The sequence below is a fragment of the Rattus norvegicus genome, chromosome 2, assembly GCF_021556685.1.
Source record: "Rattus norvegicus strain SHRSP/BbbUtx chromosome 2, alternate assembly SHRSP_T2T, whole genome shotgun sequence".
Taxonomy (NCBI): domain Eukaryota; kingdom Metazoa; phylum Chordata; class Mammalia; order Rodentia; family Muridae; genus Rattus; species Rattus norvegicus.
Window position 1 is genome coordinate 93,626,934 of NC_141535.1, and position 20,881 is coordinate 93,647,814.

At 45.0% G+C, this 20,881-nt stretch overlaps 1 long non-coding RNA gene across 3 annotated transcripts; it reads right to left on the bottom strand.

The window, feature by feature from the left end:
* Nucleotides 1-5,099: 5,099 nt before the first annotated feature.
* Nucleotides 5,100-16,083, bottom strand: LOC147996171 (uncharacterized). Of its 3 annotated transcripts, none has more exons than XR_015677956.1 (5): nt 16,048-16,083; nt 9,950-10,098; nt 9,058-9,120; nt 7,504-7,849; nt 6,216-7,306 (listed from the first exon to the last, which is right to left on the bottom strand). It is a non-coding gene; the product is annotated as an uncharacterized LOC147996171 (long non-coding RNA). The 3 variants fall into 3 exon arrangements; XR_015677955.1 differs by lacking the exon at nt 16,048-16,083 and adding an exon at nt 10,626-10,821 and having other exon boundaries at nt 6,219-7,306; nt 7,504-7,667; XR_015677954.1 differs by lacking the exons at nt 9,058-9,120; nt 16,048-16,083 and adding an exon at nt 10,626-10,815 and having other exon boundaries at nt 5,100-7,306; nt 7,504-7,667.
* Between the last annotated feature and the right edge of the window lie 4,798 nt (nt 16,084-20,881).

Genomic DNA, 20,881 nt, shown 5'->3' on the forward strand with positions numbered 1-20,881 from the left:
CTCCGCAGTTCTGCAGTGTTTCACGCAGTTGTGAACGTCTGTGTCTTCCTTGTGGTCCAGTCTTAAAGCATCTCTCCTGCTCAAGGTCAAGGAAATGGAGGCTCTCTCTCCGGCATTCCAAGATGCTTAGAAACTTTCAGGGATCAAACTGTAGGTTTTGTTTTGTTGTAATCTATTTGAGAGGATGACCACTGCTTCAGAGTAAGAGGACAGACTAGAAAAAAAAAATCTTAGTCAACAAAATGGTTGAATTTGAAGTAAAAGGTGATGTCATTCTTTCTGATACTGCTAACAGCTGATTGGAATCGGTTAACAGCTAATTGAAGAATCGCCATTTGGGGAAATTTACTGATCTGGCGACCCTTGACCTAGTTCTTTATGGATTAGAGGGCAGAGAAGAGGGGAGGAAGTGAGCCAGGGCGGGGCTTTGGGGAGGGGAGGGGGAAGGGGAGAGGAGGGAGGAGAGGGGAGGAGAGGGGAGGAGAGAAGGGGACGGGTCAGAGCAGTTAAGACCCACGGGAGCCTCTGGCTGGCTTGCCCTTTTCTCTCCTTCCACACTGAGGCCCTGCTTTATCTTTACTGATCTTGCCCACAGCCCAGCGCTGGACAGGACTGTTCCTGCCCACTTTTATACGGTGCCTTACAATGTTTACCTGGAGATTTATTGTGAGGATACAGGAACACAGTCATGCGTGGTGCTGCCCTGGGCAAGTACTCCTTAACCCAGAAGATACTTGGTCCCCAGCACAGAAGTCAGGCAAAGTGAAGGCCCTCTCTCTTCTTCTGAGTCTGCCTTTGTCAGTTCCTCTCCACCAAGCTGGAAACTGCTTAACTGTTCACCTGGTGGCTTGCTTCGCCCTTCTTTAAACCTCATTTCTAAACATGGGACCCCCCCCCCAATAAAGTGGAGGCAGTTTAAATAGTATAAAGTAGGGGTTATTTAGATTTCTCTATTTTCACTTGTTTTATTTTACTTCTACTTTTCCAAAAATGTTTATCTGTATGTGGACATGCTTGGGGACAGAATTCTAGGTGATTGTGAGTTACCTGATGTGGTGGCTGGATCCGAACTCCTGTCCTTGGGAAGAACAGTGAGCTCTCCTAACCACATAGCCATCTCTCCTACTGTGGTTTTGTTTGGTTAGTTGTTTGCTTAGTTGGTTTTTAAATTTTACTTTTAAAAATATTTTTGCATTTGTCTTCCTTTTCTGTGTGTGAATGTTTTGCCTTGCATGTATGTCTGTGCACCCATGTGGTACTCACTTGATGTCCCAAGAAGTCAGAAAAAAATCGATCTCCTAGGACAATAATTAAAGACAGTCGTGAGTTGCCATGTGTGTTCTGGGGGGCCCAACCCAGGTCTTCTGCAAAAGCAAGAGGTGCCCTTAACCCCTGAGCTTTCTCTCTGGCCCTCCTGGTTTGGTTTGTTTGTTTCAGACAGAGACACTGGGAAGATGACTCTGCTCCCACCTTGCCGTGAAGCCCAGGCTAGCCTTAACCAAGATCCTCCTGAGTCAACCTCCAGAATTCTGGGCTTTCACTAGCCTGGGGAGGCTTCATTCCCCGGGGAGAGAGGCACCTCTGAGGTTTGACAGGCACTTGTAGGGCTGTCTCCAGTGACTCCCTGGAGCTCCCACATCGCATTTTAACCCTACAGACCTTTACTTCCAGATTCTCTACAATCCACTCACTTCCTCCCTGCTGTGGTTACTCACGTATCCATGGCACGGTCTCCGTTCTCTTCAGCCCTAATCTGATAACCCTTTTATCCTGCTATGAGGTAGGACATTGCTCACCCATGACTCCTTCCTGCCATCTTCTCGCTGCTGCACTAAAGGGCAGGCAGGAAGGAAGGCTGATTTAGCCCAAATGCAATCAGGTAAAGTGTATTCCTTTTAAAATAGAAGAAACAGCGAGCCCCTGTCATGATTCCATGAAACACCTGTCGTTTTCTCCTATTAGAGGTCATCTAATCCCCACCACAACCAAACATATAAAGTGACTGGACTGGGGTCACACGCAGGCAGAACTCCCTGTAAGGGTTCTGTCATGTCTGTCCCATCCCCCACCCCTCCCCGTGCAGTGTGCTGCCTCCCATGGAAGTGGGGTTCTAACCCAGTTTTGACTCACACACGTGGGCACCTTACATGTGGTGCAGTCTGGCATGAGACCATAGAATTGGTGTTTCAAGCGGGCGGGGCTTTGGATGACCTGGCCCTGTGGGTAGGCTTGGTCTCAGTTCATCTGCTTTGAGAAGTCTGGCTTACCAGAAAGTTCAAGCTGCTGCCCATCATAAGGTACAAAGAGCCTTCCTGTGGTGAGAGGGCTGTACTCCTCCACAGAAATGGGGCAGTTTGGGAAATCACAGAGTAGCACTCCAGTGAAAGAACAAATGGGCACCTCTCAGTGGACTCCCTCTGGGCTTCCTTCTCCACATAAAGACAGAAGATCCTTTTGTTTTATTCTGTCTGTATGTGTGGGGGTCTTTGGCCTGAATGTATGTCTATGCACCACTGTATGCCTTGTGCCAGGAGAGGGTAACAGACCCCCCTAACACACTGTAATTACAGATGGTGGTGAGCCACCATGGGGGTGTTGGGAATTGAACCCCAGTCTTCAGAAAGAGCAGCTAGTGTTCTTAATCACTGAGCAGTGTGTCCAGCCTTGAAGACTTCTGAGAGAATAGTCTTGTTACTACTACCTAGGGTCATGAAGTGCTCTCAGCCACAGATTATTCAGTATTTTATTTATGAAAATTGAGCTCAGTTTCTTTCATGTTTAGTACACAGCCAGGCGATTCCCTTCTGTGTCTCATGAAATCCACCCCCCCCTTTTTTTAAAAAAAGTCTTTTAGGGGGTGAAGGGATGGCTTGTTATGAATATTCTCCCAGGGGCTGGAGAGATGGCTCCATGGTTAAGAACATGAACTTCTCTTCCAAATGACCAGGGTTCAATTCTCAGCACCCACAGGGCAGCTCACAACTGTCTGGAACTCCATTTCCAGTAGGTCTGACACCCTCGTACAGACATGCATGCAGACAAAACGCCAATGCACATAAAATAAAAATAAATTAGCCATGCATGTATGTATACATACAAATACACATCATGTACATATACATATGAATATTCTCCCAGAGGACTAGAGTTTGGTTCTCAGAAATCACACCCTCCATCCTGAGGACACTCATGTGCTCACACCTACACAAAGAAACAAACACACATACACATCATTAAAATAAAATAAGATCGGGCTGGAAAGGTGGCTCAGTGGTTAAGAGCACTGACTGCTCTTCCAGAGGTCCCGAGTTCAAGTCTCAGCAACCACATGGTGGCTCACAACCATCTGTAATGGGATATGATGCCCTCTTCTGTTGTGTCTAAAGACAGCAACAGTGTACTTATACATAATAAATAAATCTTAAAAAAAATAAGATCTTTCTTAAGTCTTCTAATTTTTTCTCATTAATTTAACACATAAAATCATACATATTCTTTGAAATGTAAATACATAAAATATCTAAGGAAAGTAAAATTTAAAAAAATTATACATATATATCTGGAGTAGCACAAGCCTTATTTTTCAAATATTACTTTCGGTCTTACTTTTCTTTTTTAAACATGAAATATATTTATTGTATAACAAATAATACAGCGATAAAAGACAGAGAACAGTGTTTTAGATGATAGACAATACAAAAGAAGGCGTCAAAAGAGACAACAGAGTTGAATAACTGAGTAACTTATTTTAATCCTGAATTGGAACCATGTATTCCAGTGCTTGAGACACATACTTCAGGGCAATTAAAAGAAATATTATTATTATTATTATTATTATTATTATTATTATTATTATTTCCTTTTACCTCTCCTCCCAGCCCCTTCCCCTACCTATCCTTTATTCCTCCTACCCCCATCCACTCCTCCTCTTCAGACAAGGGCAGGCCATAGATATCAAACAAACATGGCATACCAACTTGCCATAATATCAGGCACCTCCCCTCGTATTAAGGCTGGACGAGGCAACCCAGTAGGAACACAGGGGTCCCAAGTGCAGGCAGAGGAGTCAGAGACAGCCCGACTCCCTCTGTTAGGAGTTCTGCATGAAGACCAAGCTACACAACTGCAACAAATCTGCAGAGTGCCCAGGTCAGACCATGCAGGCTCCCCGGTTTGCAGTTGAGTCTCTGTGAGCCTCTATGAGCTCAGGTTCATTGATTCCATGGGTTTTCTGGTGGTGGTCGTGACTCCTCTGTCTCCTACAAAGCTTCCTCCTCACTCCTGTAGGATTCCACCTAATGTTTGGCTGTGAGTGTCTGCATCTGTTCCCATCAGTTGCTGGATGAAGCCCCCCTGATGACAACTGGGCCAGACACCAATCTATGAGTATAGCAGAGTATCATTAGGAATCTTTTCATTGATTTTTTTTTTTTTTTGCCAGTCATGTTTAGCTCTATCTGGGATCTTTGGGCTCTCCGGCCTCTGGTTTCTGGCCCTCCAGGCAGTGTCAGGGGTGGGCTCCCTCTCATGGCGTAGGTCTCAAGCTAGACCAGTCACTGTTGGCCACTCCCAAAATGTCTGCACCGCTCAGTTTTACTTTAAGTGCTAATGATGAAAATTTATTTTTAATAAACCTTAAAACATTTATACAAACTTAAGAGGCTAGAGAATTCTTTAAATGCTCACAAAAGTGAGATTGATATCAAGTAGACACCTTTCTATCCTTAGGAATTCTGTTAGCATAAAAATTGAAGATGAGTCTTCATGTTGGCTGACTTGAAAAGCATCCTGTCTGAGGTTCCGTGCCTGAAAGTATTTAGTCTGTGGGTGGATGAGGTCGGTGTGCTGGGGTGTCTCTCAGTGTGTACATGAGTCAACATGACTGTGCCAAGGGTTTAAGTGTGACTGTCACATGTCGCAATGAAGGAGGAAGACCTGTGTTCCACCAAATTTAAAAAATATATTTTTTTTAAAAAAAGAGAGAAAATTCCTATTTACTTTCTCATGGAGGACTCCTTCAGAGGGAGCCATAAGGGCTATGAAAAGGGTATTATTTCTAGACACTGTTTCCAAAAATGGAGTAGGCTAGATCGTTTTATGTGGCTTATGAATAAACATTTTTATTTGAACAATTGTGCATTTATTTTTATCATTCTCTCTTCCCCTCTCCCTTTAACGCTCTCCACCTCAGTCCTGCAGTCTGCCTCCCTGGTTTTATACACAGCATCTATTTGGTTCCTCCTGTTGGCCAGAGCCTAGGCCTGAAAGGTCAGCCGTCTCTAAGGACTCTCACTTGCCCCTTGTGACTCACAGCACACAGGGCAGACAAAAGCTCTCTCTGAAGTTTTCCACAAAGCAAAGCCTTTCCTGGCAGACAAGTCATAGGTGACAGCAAAGACTTGCTTTCTGTTTTAACTCCTTTGCTATGTAACAAACTGCCCGTACGTGGTGGCTGTCGATGACAACGGCTTCATTTTCTTTCTAGCTTCAGTGGATTGATGGCTCAATTAGACATTCTAGTTGTGTCATTTGGTGGCTTTGAAATGGTGGCTGGAGCTGGAGGCATCAGTTAGCTCCCCCAGAAAGCTGGTGGCTGAACCTTGTCCCGTGACACAGGGAACTTTAGCTCTCTGTAGGGTAGAACAAGCATCCGGAAAAGTCAGAGATACTGCTCTTAGCTCCTAAGTAGCATCACTTCTGAGCAGTCCCAGCATGGGTCCCCAGGCAAAGGGAGAAGGGATTGGTCAGCCTCCGAGGGGTGGAGATGCTAGCTAGCTAAAACCCTGCAGACACCTTTGATCTCCCGCAGCTCCTTAAACAAAAGAGTTCTTTTTGGTTTTCTAGGCACAACAAACACTGGGAGTTCAGGTTTAATTATCCTTGGAATAAATTTAAGGTCCTTGGGTAGAGAAAGTGTGATGTTTCCTCAGAGCAGTCCAGCACAGACTAAGAGCTGCTTCAGACAGACTAAGGTTGTTAAAGTAAACACCAGCACACAGAGATTTCTCTGGCCTTTCCAGAGGATGCTCCGAAGCCTAGTTCACCTCCAGGTACCTCGCTTTTCTGCTGCAATTCTATAGAAACCAGAAGTTGACTCTAAAAGATTTGCTCGCCCTCTGGTAATTTCCACGACTTGTCTGGGGGACTGAGGTGAGAAATGTTCAGGTTCAAAGGGTTGTTTTTTCCTCTTTGCAAGATTTCGAAGAAATGGAACTGGGAAGAGTGAAAGTACTTATTTAATTACTAATTTATAACCAACTATTATCAACTCAGTGGAAGTTACAGATTTGCCAATCACTTTCTGCCGAGTCGTCCATGGTTTTCCAGTGCTATTAACAGTCACCATGAATATGCAGTTCGTAGTTCTGCGGTATGCTGGAAATCTCCGCGGCTCAGTCGTATCTGCACAGTGCGGGCATTTCTCAAAGTATCAACGAGTAACTGATGCGGTGACTGACCCTACTGTAGCATAACCATCCTCCCACCCCACCCCACCCCGCATTTGACAATATCGATTTTATATGACTTCAACCCTATTAATTTCTAATTTCTCTAATCTCAAAAAAGTGTGTTACAAGTAAGGCGCTCTGGATGGAGTCCTTTCGTCTGTTTCTCTGGCTCCTGCAGAGAGAGGAACGCAGCCTCCAGTTAGTTAGTCCCTGGGAAATGGCTTTCTAGGTTCATTTTAGGGCAGCTCTTTGGAGCGGAAAATCTTCCAGACTTTGATACTCCTGGAGGAGATATGCAAATGTCTTCTCCTTAGTTCTGGTTCCAGGGGAACTGCCCGCGGTGTGCCCCGACCCCCTGCAGGGCTCTGGTATCCCCTGCAGTGCAGCTGGGAACTGGGGACTGTGAGGACCTCTACAGCAGAATTGGGGGCTCTGCCCGCAGTCGGTAGAGACAACATAAGGTTCCGGGCATTTGTGTTAAATTGAAGCCACATTTGAACCACGCCACGCGGGCGCTGGCTGGCCGTGACGTCATCTCCAATCCCGCACCCAGAGAAGTCAAGGTCAGGGAGGGCTGAGGCTGTCACTGTTTAACGCGAATCATTTAGCACCTCGCGTTCCGGGACCGTGCTGGATAGGCCACCCATGGCACAGAGGACAGAAGAACACCTGGGCGTGCACGCAGGGCAGCAAAGGTCACGGTGCTCCCAGTCCATCGCAAGCAAGGGGCTGGAAGTTTCCAAGCAGCTCCGGCGATCTACTGACACCTAGTACACACCAAGTAGTTTCAGAAAGCCGACGACGAAGGAGCAAATTACATGACAGTTCTCCTGAGCTGGCCAGTTCCTAAAATCTGGCTAAGAAAAGAATATGAGAACTAAACTGGGTTGAACGTTTAACTTATTTAAAAGTGTAGCAAGAACAGAAGTAGTCGGAATCCTGTCTACACAGAGAAAAATCTGTTCTTAATTCTCTTACGCCAGTTTGGCATCCGAGAATTTAAAGCCCCCAAAGGGATAGGAACTCCACAGGAAGGCCAACAGCTTCAACTCACCTGGACCCTTGGGGCTTTCAGAGTCTGACCATCCATCAACCAAAGAACATACATGGGCTGGACCTAGGCCTCTCTGCACATATGTAGCAGATGTGCAGCTTGGTCTTCATGTGGGTCCTGAACAACTGGAGCTGGGGGTGGGGCGCTATCCCAAAAGTAGTTGCCTGCATGTGAGATACATTCTACTAACTGGGCTGCTTTGTCTGGCCTCAGTGGGAGAGGAAGCCCCCAGCCTTACAGGGACTTAAGTGCCAGGGTGTGGGGGATACACAGGGGGCCTCACCCACTCAGAGGAGAAGGGGAAGGGGGGATTGTGGGAGAGGGTGACTGGGAGGAGGGCAGTGAACTGGATGTAAAGTGAATAAATAAATAATAAATAAACCAAAAAGAGAGAGAGAGAGAGAGAGAGAGAGAGAGAGAGAGAACACTTAAAAAAAAGGAATCAACCAAGAAAAAAACCCCACCAATACCAAAAAAATAAAAGTTACGAATTTTTAACTTTTATATGTGGTTATCTGTGAGACAGTGTGCTGTTTCGATATTATGTTTTTGAAAAGAATGCTTTTCTAGGGATAACAGCATTCTGCTATCTAGGGATAGCAGAAGGAGGCATAGGCAAAACACTTAGCCGCCTGTCCTGTTCTTGGCTCTCTAGACTCTCAGCTAAATCACAGCTGCTCACTGAACGAACTGTCCCTGTCCCTGGTGGGGCAGTGACTGCTCCAGGATCTGTACTGGAGGCTGTCAGTCTTTTCTAGGTTTGTGACCTTGGAGATGAATTCGCCTAGTGGGAATGGGCTGACCTGTGTTACTGTGTAATCAGTCTGCCCTTGAACTCCTACCAATCCTCCTGCCTCAGTCTCCTTAAGTGGAATCTCAGACCTGTGCTCCCCTCCTTATTTTATGAGGTGCAGAGGATAGAACCCTGGACCTCAGGCATACTGGGTAAGATGGCTCTCTACTGAGCCACATTCCCAGCCACACTGTGAGACATCCTTGAAGTCAACAACTTAATAGAAATTGTCTTTATTTCTGTGGCTTCAAACACAGCTCTCGGCCTTTTAACATCTCATGCTTATAAATCCAAGAGCCCAGAACAGTGTTTAAGGAGGATTCCGGAAGTCTGAGCCTCAGAGCTGTAGTGAGAAGGTTGGATGGTGGCAAGAGGGGTCCTCCTTAAAACAAACAAAGACTCTTGGGAAAACAGTCTCTAACTTTGCTGTTGGAAAGTCACAACAATATCAACATGTTAAAGTCAAGTTGATTTTCCACAAAGATTCCATGTTCTTTTCCACAACAGCTGCAGGTGGTTGTCCACCTGCACATGGTGTGCATATTTAAGCTGCAACCCTTCTCAGGTCTGCAAGATTTAGTTCCAGGTGAATCACACTTCCAAGCCTAGAAACTAAACTGTAAGATCACTGGAGAGCGTGGAAACACGTCTTTGAGACTTTTATAGACATAGCAGAACCAGGCAAGTTTTGTTTAAAGATGGGTTGGACTCGTCAACGTTTAAAACTTATGCCAGGCATGGGAACATGTGTGTCCACATACCTGTGTGCCCACAATTTTCCTCTGACCTCCATATGCACAGCATGGTGCACACCTCTGTCCTCACTGTGCACACATGTACGTCCACATACAATAAAAATAAATAATAATAATATTACTATGTTTGAAACGACACAAGTAAGAAAGTGAAAAAAGATAAGAAAAAATTTAAAAAGAAAGTGAATGAAGGACCAGCAAGATGGCTGTGCACAGGCTGGAGAGATGGCTCAGCGGTTAAGAGCACTGACTGCTCTTCCAGAGGTCCTGAGTTCAATTCCCAGCAACCACATGGTGGCTCACACCCATCTGTAATGGGATCTGATGCTCTCTTCTGGTGTGTCTGAGGACAGCTACAGTGTACTCACATACATAAAATAAATAATAAATCTTTTTTTTTTCTTTTTTTTGGAGCTGGGAACCGAACCCAGGGCCTTGCGATTGCTAGGCAAGCGCTCTACCACTGAGCTAAATCCCCAACCCCATAAATCTTTTTTTTTTAATTAAAAAAAAAGATGGCCAAGCAGATTAAGCCCCAAACTCCAACCCCACTCTCCACCCCCCACCCCCCCACCCTACCCCCTGCCCCCGTAAGCCCCGAAAGCCTGGTGAACCTACTGACATGAGCTTGGTCTCCCAAACCCAGATAAGGCAGAGGAAGAGAACCAGTTCTACAGTCTTCCCCTAACTTCACATGCTGTACTCGGACTGACTCTCTCTCTCTCTCTCTCTCTCTCTCTCTCTCTGCCATACACACACACACACACACACACACACACACACACACACACACACACAGAGAGAGAGAGAGAGAGAGAGAGAGAGAGAGAGAGAGAGAGATAAGGAATAAAACTGAAAAGCAGATCTGAGAGATGGCCCGGCAGGTGATGGTGCTTACATTGCAAACCTGATGACATTCTAATGGGTTCGGTTCTCAGAAAGTACAGAAAGGTGGGCAGAGAGAACCAACTCCATCCAGTTCTCCCCTCATCTCCATATGCACATGTCTGCTATGGCTCAATTGCTCCAGCACACGAACACATACTACTAATAAAAAGAGAAAGGACACGGAACACTGGGTATGTGCTGCCTGTGATTCCAACACACTCACATATACACATACACACTCTCTCTCAAGCACACAACTTCTCTCTCTCTCTCTCTCTCTCTCTCTCTCACACACACACACACACACACACACATACACTGACATACACAATCTCATACATATTCACATACACACATACACACATACACACTCTGTCATACACACACTCTCTCAAGCACACAACTTCTCCCTCATACACACACACTCACACATATACACAGTCACTCACTCATACACACTCACACAATCCCATACATTCACATACACTCTCTCTCTCACACACACACATACTCTCACACACACACACACAAGCACACACTCTCATACACATACATACACACATACACTCTCACAACTCTCACACATACACACTCCTCACACACACTCACACATACTCTGTCTCACACACATACACACATACACTTTTTTTTAATCTTTAAAAACAGATAGAAATTTCATTTTCTACCTATTCCTTTGAGGCAGAATCTCTCCCTCTATGGTTCATACTTCTCAGCTAGACTAGATGCCAACATGCCCGGCAGTCCTCTTGTCTCTGCCCCTGCACCCAGATCTGGGGCTCCATGGGCACCAGGATTCGAACCCCAGCCCTTACAGCTACAGCAAGGCTCTTCGCCTCTCCAGCCTGAGGGTAAGATGTGTCTGAGGCTGAAGTTCTAGGAATTTGGACTTAGGTAATGACATCACAGCCCTATAAATCCACTTAAAGTCACTTAATTATACCCTTTAAAAAGTTAATTTCATGGCTCGTAACTTTTACCGCGGTGAAACTGTTTGTTTTAAAGGGGCGTTTTCTGTTCAAAACAGTTTGAGGTATGTATATCCTAGCTTTGTGAGCGCCATAGTGTATACTAACAAAGACCCAGCAACCCCATCATAAGAAGCGAAACAGCACAACATTTTATTCTTAATTCATCACCAGCCGACTACATGTGCTCATGGGAAGTTCTACACTTACACCGATTAAATCCCTTCAAAATGCTTGCAGAGACAGGAGAAAAACTAGAAGAACTTCTCGCCTCTATTCCCTTTCTCCTCCAAGCCCTGGTGACCCAGTACATGGCATATGCTTGACTTAACCCTGAGGGTTTTGTTTTGACTTTAGCAAAAACATGTGTAATCTATACAATTAGCACGTACTCAGCAGAGACTGGAGAGGCCTCACCATGTACCTGACATGTCCCTGTACTGAATTTCTGCTGGGGACCGTCAGGCCGAGGGGCTTATGATGAGCAATTGTATTAGAAGCTGGGTGTAATCAATTATATAATTTAGAGGTTTTCCAGGTTAATTCCACTAGAAGTATATTGTACAATTAAGGTATTAAGAAGGATTACTGTCAACAGGAGAGCAGGCGTGAATCAAGCACTCTGCTCACCTGTGAATCATGTTAGCGTTCTGGGCTCAGATTCCACTCCTGTGTTACAGCGAATGACAAACTCGTGCTCACTTGTAGTGCCTTGAAGGAGACCATGTGCTAGCCTCATCAGAACCATCACTGAAAATGTCTGAAAGCCCATTATCCATTGGTTTTTGATTGTATTGTTTTGTTTTGTTTTTATGGGGTGGGGTAGTGCATAGCAGGAATTGTGAGGAAAATTTGATTAGAATCATTTATAGCACAGAAGAGCAGGTGCATTAACAAGCTGCTCTTTACTAACGACTACTCTGAGCCAGGCCTGGCAGCACACATTGCAAGGCAAGGACTTGGGAGGAAGAAGTAGGCTCACTACAAACTCTTGGCCTGGCCCCATGTGCACACCACTAATGCCAGTACTTGGGAAGCTGAAGCAAATGGGTCATCGTGAGTTGAAGCCATCCAGATCTACATGGAGTTTTAAGCCAGCCAGGACTACACAGTGAGAGCCTGTCTCAAAAAAAAGGAAGGAAGGATAGAGGTGGAGGGAGGGAAGGATGGAAGGAAGAAAGGGAGGGAGGGAGGGAGGGAGGGAGGAAAGAAGGAAGGAAGGAAGGAAAGAAGAAAGAAAGGAAGGATAGAGCGCGGGAAGAAGGAGGGGAAAGAAGAGAGGTGGGGAGCGGGGGGAACCCTGTCTCAAAACAGCAAAACCCAAACAAAAATCCAGTCTTTAATTTTTGTCAAAGAGAGAAGTAGATAAATGGAGAATGCCCTGTTTCATCCAGTTCTCTACTTTGTGATAATGTCTCATAGCCATTTCAACAAGTAAATGCTATCTATGTTCCAGGCCTGTGAAATGGATTTATTGAAATGTTTACCCTGCTCTTCAGCAGTAGAGAGTGGCTTCTAGCAAAGCACACGCAGGGTTATCGGCCTGTCTTCATCCTACTGAATGCAAATACCAGTGAGGACGCCCAGGTAGATCACAGGGTCATCGCTTTCACATTCAGGAAGGAAGCAGAACTATTTAGGGATTAGCTTTGGGAATCAAAGTCAGGGCCCTGTGCATTGTAGGCAAACATTCTACCACGGAGTCATAGGTGTGTCCAGGACTCAGAACACAAGATTTGTTGTAATTATTTTGGGGTGAATGAAAAAGAAGGAAAAACTTTGTCTCCTGTTTTAAGGTAAGGTCTTACTGTGCACCGCTGGCAACCTTGATATGTAGACCAGGCTGGCTTCGAACTCACAAGGATCTACCCATCTCTGCTTTCAGAGTGCTGGGATTTAAGATGTGCACCTCTGACACTAGGCAAATGGGACATTTTTAAAAAATGTATAGTTTGGCATGGTGACACAAGCCTTGTGTCATAGATGGGCTGTTACACAGAGAAGCCCTGTCTCAAAGCAAAACAAACAAACAAAACCAAAGACAACCATACACATTTTACCTCAACCAAAGTATTACTCTTAAGTGAAATGATGTTTAAAATAGAAGTGTAACCTGCGTGTGCTGGCATACACCTTCAGTTCCAGCATCTGGAAGGCAGACAGAGGCAGGATAATATTTTTGAGTTCCTGGTCAGCCTGGTCTACATAGTAAGCTCCAGGATAGGCAGCGCTACACAGAGAGATCCTGTCTGAAAAAACAAAGAAAACAAAACAAAAACCCCCACCACCAACACAAAAGCAGAAGGGTATAGTGAACGAGAAATCCGGTGTGGCGCTTTTTATGAGAGTGGCTGTTGTAAGTGCACTTATTTGCATTCTTGGTCCCAGTTAGCAGAACTGTTTTGAAGGATTAGCAGTTGAGGCTTTGTGGCAGAAAGTGTCTGGATAGGTGGGCTTTGAGGTTTGAAAAGCAGAAACCAGGCCTGGTTTCTTCCCACTCCTCTACCTGTTGCTTCTAAGCTCCCAGCTACTGCCCCAGTGCCTGTGCCTGTGCCTGTGCCTGTGCCTGTGCCTGTGCCTGTGCCTGTGCCTGTGCCTGTGCCTGTGCCTGTGCCTGTGCCTGTGCCTGCCTGCTGACTGCCTGCCTGTCTGTCTGTCTGTCTGTCTGTCTGTCTGCCTGCCTGCCTGCCTGCCTGCCTGTGTCTGCCTGCCTGCCACCCTGCTCCCTGTCCTGATGACCATGGACTAACCCTCTGAAACTGTAAGCACACTCCCAATTAAATGTTCTTGTTTTTATGTTGCTTGGTCCTGGTGGCTCCTGACAGCGATAGAACAGTGACTAAGACACCCAGCATCATCAAAGATTAAGCTTGGTTAAGCAGGGTGGACAGACAACTTTCTGATTTGGTCTAAAGTCTATACTTGTGTCCCAAGTTCAGCAGCATACTTCTGCAGGGAGAGCAACCCCCAAGCCTGCTGCTGTGCCACCCCACAGGATTCTGTAAGCAGACACAGTGCACCGAATCCTTTCTTTACACATTTCCCCTAATCCAGAGTCAGTTTTGAATCCATAACCAAATCTTGCCGTGAAGTTTGTGATCCTTTTACTGATGTTCTTTCCCTGGTTCGAAGCCAACCTTTCCTCCCGTGCTGTCCCTCCACACAGTGTGCACTCATAATTCCATGCGTGAATGGAACCTCCCTTCCCCCCCAAAACCGGCTTTGTAGTTTTTACTGTGCATTTGCTACTTCCAAAATATTTTCAGAAATAAAAAGTATCTGTTCTTACTTCTGAATGTCTTTTTTTAAACCTCTAGACAGTGAAGAACTGAGAGTTTGAAAGAACTAAGTGAAAATGTAGACGGACTCTGAGGATACATGGTGCAGAATTCACTTGGAGAGGACTGCGTTTTCAAGTAGGTATTCACATCTATGCCTCTTGTTTGTCAGGACTCTCTCCATATTTAGAAGTCACTTCTTTTGACTTAAGAATCAAAACACATTCTCTCCTGTAGGAGAGTGGTGCTCAGCTCCAACGGATTCAGGCATCAAATAGTTAATGATTGTTCTAAACCCTTTTCTAACAGGAGAAGCCATGGTTTATCATGCTCACTCTGCTGCTTTCATGAGGCCTCTGTTAGCACTTTAATACATCGCCTTCCCTTTCTTTTTCTTTCACCTAAGATCTCCCCTGTTGCTAAACTTTCTTTACCCTCATACGCTACTCTGAATATAATATTCTGAGCAATCTTTACTTTTTGACTACTTTAAACTTGAAAGCTTACTACGACAATCATCCTTTTGCATGAACTTTATCAATATTTTGCACTTAATGATTATTATCGATGAATTGGAGCTCCCTGCACACTGGACTCCAGCAGCAGCAGGAGAGGATGATGGCTCATTTCATATTTATATTTATGTTATTCAGAATGGCTTTCCTACACGTTCAACACTACAGAAAGAGTCACATTTGCTCGGTTTGATGTCCGAGGCGTGCACTCTTTGTTAGCCTAAATCAATTAACAGATATTTTCTTTCTTGTTTAATCAATTTTTAGGTTAGCATGCAAAATAACATTGTATTATAACAGTCATTTTCCAAAGTCTAAAATAGGTAGCTTGGCCCCTAAGAAGGGGCACTTACCTGTAATCTCAACACTCGGGAGGCTGAGGCAGGAAGACGGCCACTTTAGACCAGCCCAGGCTATATAAAACAAGTTCGCATCTTAAAAAATTAGTTTGGCTTAAATGGGAGTAAAGAAAAAAATTGGACTCTAATAGATTTTTTTCTTGTTGGAAACAGTTTACACAGTGTCTTCATTACAGAGTCAAGACAGAGTTATTCGAGGTCATATGCTGCAGGGTTTTCACAGATCGAGACTGTTGATAAGCCTCAAGCTGGGTTCTTCAATCTCATTCATCATTGCTTCCTCCCAAATAATGTATTTCATTGTTAATATAAAAGTGCACTGTTGTGCTCTCAAAAGAACTTGGCAGTTCATAAATAAAGAATGAGAAGGAGGGGGGGAGTCCACAAGTCTTTGCCAACCTTTAAGTCCTCAAAGTTAATTTCGCTGTTACAAATAATTTCCCAAGGGAGCAAGCTGCCTGCACCCACGTACCAGCGAGCGGGTTCACGCATCACACCTGTGGCCCACCCTTCCATGCGTGTGACTTAGTTCATGGCCACAGGATTCAGTGTGTCGGAACACTCATTCCACCCTGGTTATCGGGCCTCTGACAAGTCCTCTAGTCCAGCAACAGAAACCAGGTCCCCTGCTGCACTCCCTCAACCTCCCAGAGACACTTCCTGCATCGGCGCTCGCTCTTAGAAAAACTCTTGCTTCATAGACCAGGCTGGCCTTGAAGCCACGGAGGTCTGCCCGCCTCTGCCTCCCGAGTTCTGGGACCACAGGCCAGAGTATCCACCCTAAACAGACTTAAAGAGAATATAGAAGACTTCGCCAGTCAGAGAGCATTTGCTAAAGAATTTTTTGGTAAACACACACACACACACACACACACACACACACACACACACATACACACACCCCTATCACAAATACATATTTTACTGCTTCTGTTTAAATTTCAACAGAATTTAAGTGGGTGCTGGTTACTTTTCTGGCCGGGTGTGGGATCCCCCTTCTGGTTCCAGTTGAACTTCCATTTGGCCATGCTATTTCTTAAGGACAAGGATATTGACTTTGGACCCCAGCCCCTGGCACAGAGCTCGGCAAATGCCAGTAGTCTCCCTAGGACAGTGCCAATGTTTAGAGAGAGGCGTGCAGATGCCAATAGTGACTTTAACTCTTTATATGAACTTAAGTATTTTTTTAAAACAAGTCTTTTTTTTTTAACATGTATTTTTAAGAAACAGGAAGGAGCAAGGAGGGCATAGGCCCCTGGAGAACCCTTTGCTACATTTTGGTTAGCGTGTGAGTACACCAGGCACGTCCCCTTGTTATACAATAGACCCACACAGCTACCCAAACTTAAAGGCTTAAAACAATAGCCATCTTTTACTTTGCTTTCCAGTGTGCAGTTTGGACAGGACTCAGCAGGACAGTTAGTTCTGCCCCGTGGGAAGGTGGTAGACAGGGACTCTGGATATCTGAAGGCACACTCCTGAGTCTGTACTTGATGTGGACTCTGGATATCTGAAGGCACACTCCTGGGTCTGTACTTGATGTGGGACAGTGGCTGGACCTCACTTAGCAGCTGCATATGGCCCCTCCGTGTGGTTTCCTTACCTAAACGTTGGGTTCCAAGAGTAAATGTCCCAGGTTGGTAAGACCAGCTCTACGGCATCCCATGATTTACCTTGGAAAGCCATAATTGTCTCACTCCCAACAGTTGGGAGGCAGCCACAGAGGCCTGTCTAGGTTCTAGAGGAAGAGATACATCTCCCACCACTTGATGGGAAAAACATCGCATCTCATTGATCTCAAACAGCCTATAGAAATGGATCTAGTGTAGTGGCCAACTTCGGAAAATAAAATCTTCCACAGTCATGAATAAATTGATAAAAATAAAATACCCATTTTAAAAAGTACTTGGGGCTGGAGGGATGACCCAGCAGTAAAGAGCATCTATCTGTTGTTCTTGTGAGGATCTGGGTTCAGTTCCTAGCACCCATGTGCTCATTCACAACCATCTATGTAATTCCAGCTCCAGGGAGTCTGACACACCCTTCTGACCTCCAGGGAACAGACATGCACGTGATGCCCATACAGAGTTGCAGGTAAAAGTCTCAGACACATTTTTAAAAAAAGTCTTTTAAAAAGTTTCTAAAAGGAATTGTTTTTGAAAATATTTAGGTTCATATAAAGAGTTAGATGTCACCATTGACATCTACACGTCATTGTCTAAACACTGGCCATATCCTAAGGACATCATTGGCATTTGCTGAGTACTATTCAACACCCAATGGCAACAATATCCTGTCCATTAAGGGCAATTCTTGGCTATGTCAGGGAGGGGAAAGAAATATATATAACATGCCAGGCATGGTCGTACACACCTATAATCCCAATACTTGGGACACTGAGGCAGGAGGATTGCAAGTTTGGAATCAGAAAAGAAGACAAGAAAAGAGGAAGCAACAAACAGCAGCTGTGGCAGTGGTGACAGCTATGACAGCTGTGGCAGTGGTGACAGTCATGGCAATGCTACTACTATTGGGAGAAAATTAATATTCGTGATAAGGCAATAACACTGATAGGCACATGTACACATAGACAATATCCCACACATAAAGGGAAGAACATAAAGCTATGTCTTACCCCATTCCAGGGGCTCTTAGGAAGTGTGATAGGAAGGGGAGGGCCGTGTCTATGTAGGAGCAGGATGCTCCTGCCTTGTCTTTCTAGTTGATTCCAACTTAATGGAACTTAGACGTAAATAAACTTGCACTTGGCTTTTCTGGTTGCATCTTGAGTTCTGCTCATCCGTCTCAAGAAGTCATTCTTGGCTTAGTCATACTAAGAGAAGGATGTGTTAGAGCTTAATACATTTTTGTATAATAACATTGTAAATATAGTAACGCTAAGTTCTAAACAGATTTCCATGATCCACCTGAATGTGCCTTGAGCAAGTGAATGGCCAACTGCCGTTGTTCTCGAGTATGATGTTCTTGTACTGCTCCAAAAATACACCATGCCCATGCGAGAGCAAAGAAGGTAATTTTAGACAACATATAGAAATACAAATATTTGTCATGTATCACTCTTAAACATAACATGATCATAGTGATCATATATATTTTTCTGAAACATTTAAGCTTAGACACAGTTTGCCTCTCTGCGTCTATTTCCATGGCTGCTCTCGACCCTTTTGAATATGTCTTAGCATTATGACGGCAGGACTACCTAATCCTTACCTAGTTGTGGATGTTAAATTCCTACCATTTTCACTGTAACAAGGGATGTCATCAGCTTTGCATGTATGTTCAATAAGTAATCAATAAAAACACAAGCGAGGCCTATCGTAACGTTAACAGTGACATATCTGGGATTCAGTAGATTGTCTTTATTTTCTTTGTCTTTTTGCACATCTCATTTTATAGTAATATTCAATTTGTTCTATGAATAGGTATCCATGCATCAGATACATAAGCTTGCCAGAGGCAATCTAGCTTATATAAACTGGCTTACACCTGATTTTAATCCTGGATGTTTGTTTCTAAGGGGAGTATTCCGGAAAAAGCATTTCGATTGGTCTGTTCTTCACTCCTCTTTGACTCCAACCAAGCAAACAATAAAAGAGTAAAGGAAATATTTGGTGTAAACAGTTGAGAACATGTTGGAGTCATCTTTCTTATTTGGACAACTTAAGACCATATATTATCTTGCATGTATATTTATCTATTAGGAAGCCTAGGTTATTCGGTCATTTTAAAAACCAACATCTGCCAGGTATGGGGACACATGCTTGAGAAATCCCAGCCCTTGGGGGACAGAGGCAGGGGGATCTCTGTGAGTTTGAAGCTAGCTGATCAACAAAACAAGTTTCAAACTAGCCAGAACTATTCAGTGAGACTTTGTCTTTAAAGGAGGGGGGGTGAAAAGAAGAGAGGGAGGGGATGAGGAAAAGAGGGAGGGCGGGAAGGAAGTGGGGAAGAGGAGGAGGAGCCAGGTAAGATCATGCCTATAATCCTTACTCTCCTTGAGGCAGGAGGATCATGACGATTATCCTGGGGGCTTCATAGTGAGTTCCTGGCAGCCTGAGCTACAGAATAAGATCCCGTCCCCATATAACAAGGTACAACAAACGAAATGGAAGGGGCCAGACAATTAAGGAGTAGGATAGGGTGAAGGGGGATGGGAAGAAAATGTCCTTGTGGTGCAGGTTGAAAGGGAAGTCCGCGGTCACTGGGACAGTCCCTCATGTCTGTGCGCACACACACACAGATACTCCAGACCTCCTAATAAAGCGGTCCTGTGTGTATCAGCATGGATAATACAACCAAGCCACCGTCCACGAAGCAGAGTAACTGAGCTCCAAAAGGCGAGCTCGGGAGAAGCGAGGTGATGTGCATCAGAGGCTCTGGCCACTTCTTCAGTATTTGCACTGCTGTCTGGTATTTTTGACAGCAGAGTCTCCTAAACAAGTTAATCTTCAGCTCGATGGCACAGAATGTCAGATGTCAAGAATTCTTATTGTGATTTAAAAATGGCACAACGATCAGTAGAGATTTTTTCTGTCTCAGTGTTGTAGAAATACACTAGACAGCTCAGGTAGGAACAGCACATGCTACCCTTCTCCCTGACAAAACTATAGGCTTGGGCCAGCAAGATGGCTCAGCTGGTAAAGACTCTTGCTGCCAAACCCGAAGACCTGAGTTCAAAGCACAGGCTCCCTACGTGGTGGAGGGAGAGAACTAACTTCTTCAAGTTGTCAGCCTAGATACGTCAGAAAGGCCATGATTCCAAATAGAAAGTGAAAAGAGGGCTGGGCACATAGTTTCAGTCTCCAGTACTAGAGCGATAACAATAATAGTAAATAAAACAAAAAATCTACATATTTAAGAAACACATATATGAATTTGCTATTGTTCAGGAAGATTCTCCAATGTTGTTCAGCTCCTCAGCGTGTGCTCAGTGGTTGTTCTGATCTACAGTCTCATTGTTAGCTCTTAACACCATGGGGCACAGGGTGCGAATGTGTGGGTGCATGCACGTGTATGGGTGGGTGTGACCATATGTGTGAGCATGTGTGTGGTTATGTGCCAGCACATGCATGTGTGTGGGTGTGTGGGTGTGAGTGTGGGTGTGGGTGTGAGCATGTGGGTGGGTATGTGTGAGCACATGCATGTGTGTGGGTGTGTGGGTGTGAGTGTGGATGTGGGTGTGAGCATGTGTGTGAGCATGTGTGTGATTATGTGCGAGCGCATGCATGTGTGTGGGTGTGTGGGTGTGAGTGTGGGTGTTGGTGTGGGTGTGAGCATGTGGGTGGGTATGTGTGAGCACATGCATGTGTGTGGGTGTATGGGTGTGAGCATGTGTGTGAGTATGTGTGAGCACATGCATGCATGTGTGTGAATGTGAGCATGTGTGTAGGTGTGAGCATGTGTGTGGGTATGTGTGAGCACATATATGTGTGTGGGTGTGTGGGTGTGAGCATGTGGGTGGGTATTGTATTGTGAGCACATGCATGCATGTGTGTGGGTATGAGCATGTGTGTGGGTGTGTGTGAGCACATGCATGTGTGTGGGTATGTGCAAGCATGTGCAGGCAGGTGCATGTGAGTATAAAAGTTAGATGTCAAAGGTAGGCGTCTTTCTCTTCACTATGTAGGGAGCCTAGAAAGCTTGGGTAGGTGAAGTCTAGAATGAATGTGTGCTGTTGACATGAGCACGGCCATGTCCAAGACCCAAGCCTCAGACCCATGGGAGAATGGCAACGCCTGGTCTAAGTGTGACTGTTGATAGTGTGTGCAGAAGAAGTCTACCAT